The sequence below is a fragment of the Ixodes scapularis genome, unplaced genomic scaffold (genome assembly GCF_016920785.2).
Source record: "Ixodes scapularis isolate PalLabHiFi unplaced genomic scaffold, ASM1692078v2 PGA_scaffold0__279_contigs__length_252992795, whole genome shotgun sequence".
Classification (NCBI taxonomy): domain Eukaryota; kingdom Metazoa; phylum Arthropoda; class Arachnida; order Ixodida; family Ixodidae; genus Ixodes; species Ixodes scapularis.
The window spans coordinates 229,597,735-229,605,730 of record NW_024609835.1 but is presented as its reverse complement, the minus strand read 5'-3'; positions in this window follow the sequence as shown (position 1 = coordinate 229,605,730).

Genomic DNA, 7,996 nt, shown 5'->3' with positions numbered 1-7,996 from the left:
TGAGCAAGCAGGTATAAAGCCACGGAAAGTTAGCGGCTTGACCCCGAAGTGACACTTTACAGGCTGTCCCACTCTTACAAGTGGTGGTCCAAACATTGTCCAAAGCGTTGTATTGGCCTTTGTTTAATCAAAATAGCCTGCTTGTTGCGCAACAACAGCTTGTGCAGGACTGAGAAGTCTTCTCGGAAGCCATTTGAGGCTTGAGAATTTCTAGATTCTAGTTGATTAAGTGAACATGCACCACGTTCCGATACCTCATACTGGAGATTGATTATCTAAAGGAATTTTTCAAACCCACGCAAAATGGCAAGAAAGCGTGAGCAAATCATTAACCAAGTGCACTATAAAACCCAGCAGGCGCTAGACTTCCGGGACATGCACCGAACTTCCTGTGGCTTTATTCGCGGCCGACTCGGCGCGCGGGTACGCCATCCAGCCCCCATATCAGAAATCAGTGGCAGAGCTTCTATTATTAGATTAAGGGAGAACTGAGTATACCCAGAAAACAAGGGCCACGCATTTCCTCCCAAAATGTCCTCACTACTCGCCTCGAGGTTCGATCGACACGGCTCGTATGATAAAATGCAGAACTACGCTTAGCTTTACACTTATTGAAGCAAAGCGAAAGCTACGCGCGCGAGGCCGAAGCCTTGGGAGGCGCCAATGCAGTGCTCGCGCAGTGGAATTAACTGCTAAGAGCTCTTGCTTTGTACACATTGCCCGTGGTCTGTGCCGTTAGTGTAAATGCTTTTTGTTTCCACCCGCAGTGTGTACAGATAGCACCACCACGTGCCTCATAAGGTACCATAGATATACAACAGCAGGTTTCGACACAATTCAATCTGGGTCTTGGGGCCAATACTCTGTTCACACTTGAGCTCAGACTGCAGCCAAAGCTACTAGCGCGAGCCAAAACGCACTCCTGGATTTGGGACACTCAGTTCTAGCCCGAGCGCTTGTTCTCCAGAAGAATGCTTCAAACAAGCGTAAAGGCCGGTTCAGACGCTCGCGTTTGAGTGCGTTTGACTGCGCTGCGTCAAGAACCGAACGCGAGTCACCAGCACATCTGTGCTTCGTATGAAGCGTGGAATCCAATTCAAGGAATCATATTGGCACGCGATATAAACAGCATAGATGTCCTCGTTTCTCGCAGCCGCAACGCTGTCAAACGCAATCAAACGCAACTGTCTGAACCAGGCTTTACGGTGGCTATTAGCGGCCAGATGTTTTGGTAGCGCCCTCCTATAGTTCCCTCTCGTAACGTCATTACCTTGCGAACAAAAAATTCGATGGTGTTTTTATTTAGCATGGTGGCAGCTTGATATTATTGCGCTCTCAATGCAACACTGCCAACTTCCCCAAAATTCAAGTTCTTACATTCTTCTCATTTCCGTCGATGAGAAATCCCTTGATGACGTCATAATCATCATTGCGCCAATCGTGGCAGGCCGACCAGAGCGACGCTTTCGAACGCGCACGTCGCTAAGGTATAGGGGCTTTAAACACGCGCCAGAATACAGCCGCCATTGCTGACCTTCTCTTGTCTTACGGAGATACCGAGCCACTGAAGCGGGTGTTGACGAGCTTCCAGAGAGGCCAATGGTGGGATGAAGGACACAATGGAATCTAAGATGGCAAAAACCTGGACTGCTATGGTAATGACGAAGTGATGAAAATGGAATAAGAGGAAACAAAAACTGAAGGTCAGTTATGGCGGCGCCCATGCGCAACTGCTGTAAAGCGTCTATTCACACGAGGGAGAAATCTCGGGGATTTCTCCTCGGCACGCGCGCATCACGAGATAAAAACGCGAGGCTTTTGCACATCGCAAAGCCTGACGTTTTCGTCGTTGGATGCGCGTGCCGGGGAGAAATCCCCGGGATTTGTCCCTCGTGTGAATACCCCTTAATAGACCTTATAGGCCCTTAAGCGTGTTTCACATGCAGCGGTTTTTGGCCCTAGAGCGGCGCGATTTCTGCCGTCGCGGCGTTCGTGCCGCTCATGCGCAGGTGCTGGCCAGAGCGCCGCGACGGCAGAATTCGCGGCGCTCTAGGGCCAAAATCGCTGCATGTGAAACACGCTTTAGAGGGGGGATCGGTGGCCAAGTGGGCTAGCGCACACCAGTTAGGAGCACGAGGGGCAAAAGCTCGCTCTGCAGAACCCAGGATCCTGGGCTCAATCCCACCCCTGCCCGTTTCGAACTGGATGAGAATCGTACCGGCGTGCGGTCGTGTATCACAAGACTTGTGCTCGTTACTTCAAAAATCGAATGTAAACCAATTACAAATTACTAAGCCTCAAATGCAATGAATTACCGTTACAACTAATTTTCGCTGAAAAGTAACGGATTATTTTACTCGTTACGTTACAAATTACTTTCACGCTACTTTTTCCGCACACTTATTCAGAAAAAAAATAGAAATAATTTTGATAATTCTCAAAACTTTTCTGCAACACTACTTTTTCACTTCTCACTCGCCCCTATTATGGTAGTCCTTGTAAAAATAAAATATTGTATTTGAGAGAAAGAGTGCAGGTACGCTCCGTTCGCTTGTAAGCTGACAAGGCACCGAAAGCTGCAAGCACACCCGCCATCCCGCTAGCTTACGGCCCCCGGAAATGATTCCGGGAGTTGTGCCCACAAAGCTAGCGGTGCGCGTGTTCAGTACCAGCGTCTACCTTCGCTACGAGATTGGGAGCTAAACAAGAGATCTACGAAAGCACCCTTTTGACTCGAGTGTTTCGCCTGTGATTCACGACAAAAGAAAAACTTGGTTCTAATGTTACAATGTGTAACCAATGCAGAATGCAGGCGTCCCAGCTTACCTTGATGTGTTTCTGTAGATTAGTGTTTGTTGTCCTTGCTGATGACAATGTGTTTTTTTTGGCGAGCAAATTATGCACTAAAACTCTAGGTTTTCGTTCTTCTTAATGCCCTGAAGTTGAACATCTCCTTAACAGATGGCTATAGAGACGACGGACATACCATGTCTGAAAAAAACGTGATCAACCAGAGAAAACGTGGCGGTTACGGGTTATCGATCCCTCATTGGTTCTCATTTTTATACCATTATTCGTCGACGCCAGAGGAGGGGAGGCTATAGAGAGCAAAAGAAGCGGTGGCTATTGGTCTCACAAAACAATAGAAGATCACATCACGTTCACACTTCTCTCTCTCTCTCTCACAAACTCTCTCTCTCAGTCAGCACTCCTTATGTTGAGAATTGACTGCAAAGTGAGAAGTGGACTCGACTGACATACCCAGACAAAAAAAAAAAAAAAGAAGTATCGTCCGTGTACTCGAAGACGATGCTCTTAGCCTCGCACCGGGAGGTTTTCAGTCGTGCCTCAATAGCGTGCTAGAATAAAGTAGCACACATCGAAGACAAAGAGAACTGGACACCCTCGCGCGAGGCTACATCATCTGTTACGTGAGTTTAACCCGCGAATCGAGGGGGTACAAACCCGCTTTTGATGTCTGTGCAGGTGGCGGGAGACGTCGAAGCAGTTGGAAAGGTTGAAACGGTGTAAAATACAAAAACAAATAAACACGAAGTGCTTTGTCCTGCCCGGAAGAAGAAGAAAAAAAAATGGAAGACGACATACAGCCTACTGAGAGTTCTCGTATTGATCTTTGTCTTTCTTATATTTGTACATTCCTTGCCCGCTTTTTTAGTGGTTCTAGTAACCAGTCATACAAAAAATCATGTTTTTTTTTCTGCTATTCTTCTCTTTCCGATATTTTCTATACTGTTGAACTTGCTCTCTTTATACTGCTGAATGTTATGCTCCTACTGCAGCAGTTACTGTATTGTGCTCATATTTGTTTTAGTGACGAGTAATATAAAGTAATTCGTTACCAATATTTTGAAACGAAATCACATTACAAATTGCTTCCGAAAAAAAGTAACGTGGCACCTACAAAATTACATAAAAAGTAACTGATTACACGTAATCCGTTACTTGTAGCAGATTACTTTCCAAGTCTCTGCACCACTACTGCGTGATGCACGTTAAAGTCCCCAGGCTAATGGTTGTACTGCACTGGCTGAATTTCTCCTCTACAGCTGGGAGACTCGTCGCCCGTTGAGGCAGACCAAGTTCTAAGCTGTATAAACATAAAAACAACAAAATTTTCTTAGTCCCTTATAGCCAACCATAGCAGTGTCATATTGAGCTCTCGCGCTCCTGGCATTTTCTGCAGTCTTAGTTTTACAAAAAGCATTGTAAAGAAAATCTGGCCAATTTTTAATTCGGATGGCGTTCGCTCGAACTAGAGTGTGGAACTGTTGCAACATATTAAGATATAATAAAAAAATCTGATGTATTTTGAACATAAGAGCTAAAAGAAGTTTTGAGTATATTCTCCATTGTTCATGACTTCGTTGGTATAGTCTAACAGAGAGGCAGAACTACAAGCAGGTGCAAAAACCATGCACGATCTTCCTATTTGTTCGAATTAACATCCAGATATGAATATACGAATGCCCCACCAATTTACCGTTGTTAAAGCAAAATATTGAGTGATAATCACGCGCTTGAAAGAATCAGAAGGGGTCACGTGTATCTTTTCAGCCAGTCCTATCTCTAGAATCTATGTCGTCGTTAACGAACGCCCTAGACCAATGTCGTCACTGTAAGCTCGTGTTCGACAATCAGAGACCCTTCCAAGCACCATTAGGTTTCTTCTTACGTTTGCTGTGCCCTTTAAAAAGTAAACGGAGTATAGATGTATCCACACAGCTGCGCCTACTTCGCGTCAGCCTCGGCGCGAGCGCGTCTTGTACTCTCTCACAACCAGATATCGCCATTTTTTGCTGAACTCACTCACTTATAGGTAGGTCAAAATATAGAGTTAAAAAAAAATTCACTTACCCTTACCCTCACGGCCGCATTCAACTTCAAGTTTTCACTCACGAACACATGAACACACGCCCCTCAGCGAACTCACCGAACTCAGAAACTGACCGACCTTACTCAAGTAGTCCTTGCCTTCACCGTAGTCTCGGAGTTGGCGCTTCTGTTGCGTGCGGGTTGGGCGGCTTTTACAAACCCGCCACGGTGGCTGCCGTTTTCCGCTGCTCCGACGCCATCCATCACGTCACCAAGTAAATAGATGTTTTAAAGCGCAGCTTTTAGGCGCCCGTTTCCGGCTTAAGCGGCGTCGCCGTCGGCGTAAGCGCGCGTTTCATGCAACCGGGTTGCATTTAGCCCAAGTTGCATGCAACCCGCCGGAGTCGCCGTGTTGCATGCAACCCGGTGACGCCCGCCAGGTCACGTGACCCCCCGAGGTCACGGGACCACCCAGGTCACGTGAGGCCCCGAGGTCACGTGACCCCCCCTGAGGTCACATGACCCCCCCTCAGTACCCTTACCTCCTCCTCCTCCTCAGGAGCTGCGCTCTAATTCGGCATTACAGGGAGTTGTAAACGACTTTCATTTTTTTTTTCTTTTATCTTTTTGTTTACTTTGCTTCGACTCCTTCCGCGCCCATGCTAAGCACTTTACGAAGGCTCGCTTTGATGGGATACAAGGGCGTATCATCGCGAGTCTAGCGAAGCATTATTTATGTGGCGCACTGTTTGTTTCAAACATTCGCGACAACTTTCTGCATGTATGGAATGGGCGTCTGCATGGTTGCATATTTAGGTATGAAATATTATTGTTCATTGAGCAGCAGGGATGTGTATTTTCTTTCTGCATAGGATAATGCGAACTTCTCCATAAGGGTAGGAATGTTTGCTCGACGATATTTTAGGACTATGTTGGAACGGTTTGTTTCTATATTTATAGCCATTGACAAAAGTTATTTCACCTAAAGTAACTCCCGGGCGGATTTGTTTTTCTAAAGAAGGGACGATTGAATTCATGCGTGTGTGCCATATTATTGTATATCAATAATTTTTTTTTCGCGTCGGTCAGCATCTGTTGCGCCGAACATAATAATTAAAACTATAACGCTCTAATCTCACGGCTCCGTGCCTCATAAAATGTTATACTTTATGAAACCTGACAATATTGTGATCGATTTTACACGTCTTCGGTATTCTTGGTGCATAGACGATGTACGCTTGCGTTCAAACTTGACATTATGGTGAATACAAATATTTACAAACAACATCTACAAAAAGGTGTTTTCTAATAAAATCATGCAATCAATTTTAATTCATGATAATTTTTATTAACTGTTCACTAATTTTAATGAATGAACAACCTACAGGAGTAAGCGCAAGTTCGTTTACCTTTGATTTTGAAATTTCTTTACAAGCTATTCATAGACTAAACAAATTTTCAGCGATATGTGTGGAAGGGGGAGTCTAAGTTACGCGACTTAATTAAATGGTCTACAATTTTTAATGATTTTTGATAGATGCAAAATATAGGGCACTTAACTCTCTCCTCACTGCGCCCTTGGGCCATCGATCACCGGTGATCGATGGTTTCCAAGCGCCGTAAAGGGACTAAATTTAGTGCGGAGAATTACGTTCCACTCCCTCGTGGTTAGCCAAAAAGAACTCTAGGTTCGGTTACAAAGTAGGTTTGAGGTTTATCACAAGTTGGTGGATTGTCAGGCATTGTCATCGGAGCGGTGTTTCGTATTGTCTAATATGACTAACAGCTTGCATTTCTCTTAGTGAAATATGCCATTATATACATATTTCAGTTGTATTTGTGGCAAATGTTTTAGACTTCAAAACCTCTTTGCACACGTTAACTTACGTTATTGGCGTCGCTAATCTTATTCTTGTAGGTAAGCATCACTTTCTTTTTCAATGCGGTCCTGAGCGGACGTGCACTTTTTATGTTTCCAACAAGGCGGACACAAATGCTAAATATGATGGTACTGCAATCAAGGCTGTGGCAACATCAATGTAAAAAGCAAAAAAAACATTGTGCTGGAGATTTGAGGTGGACTGTCTGTGTTTCACGAATATAAGCATTCCTTTCTTGAAGAGCACATATGTCACAAAGGCCAACTTTCCGAACCAAAAATATACAACGGCATGGTGAGTACACTAAGTTTTAAGAAATATTAGGAGTGAGTGTGGGCACATTTTGTAAATTTTACTTTTTTATTTGTTTGTAGTTTATTTTGACATAGCTGTAAAAGATTCGGCGTTTATGCGAGTTCCGCATGCATAATGAAATTTCTAGAAATAAAATTTTGACATTATTTCCCCACATTATACCCATCTGTATCTTTTGAAAGAACCGATATTGGCCACATTTTTATGTGTCGTATTCTCCATACACAAGTTAAAAAATAAAGACGTTTGCACAGATCCCTTGAAAGTTCTATTTTCCCGTAGTCAGGGAATAGATGATCTCATCGGGCGGGACAGATGCATTCCGTACACACACGCACATGACCGCATTAATATATATATATATATATATATATATATATATATATATTTATTTATTTATTTATTTATTCATGTATTTAAGTTATTTAGGTTTGGAACTTGCCACTTACCCGTTGTTATTTACATGTCTAAATATAATGTTGCTAAAAGGACAAATAGCGCTCCTGGTAAGTGATCAGAACGTGTACCGGCACGAGCTGTACCGATTAATGAATAATAATACATAGGAATCATAACTAGTATCTACTCTTGGAGATAGTACGAAAACACTTCCTCCAGAACTTGGGAAGTCTTCGGGTGCAGCCAGACTTCCGATTATGTTGAATGGCTTCTACATCTGGTACTAACGGGGTATAAGATAGGAGAAAAAGTATGTCGATTATTTTTTATCACAATATTAAGTATAATAAAAAGATCAATTCATTTTTCTTTAAAAATAATCTAGAAACTTGTCGTCTGCATTTGGTCTATGAAAACCCCCATCCAATGGTGACGAACGAAGCTTATCCCACGTTGGTTTAATTCTAGCAAAACTACACTCTTGCATTTCTCATTGTAAGAGACGAAAGATGATTTCGCCAAACAGCCTCGCAATGTATGGAATTGAGCTTAGTGATACTTTTATGGCG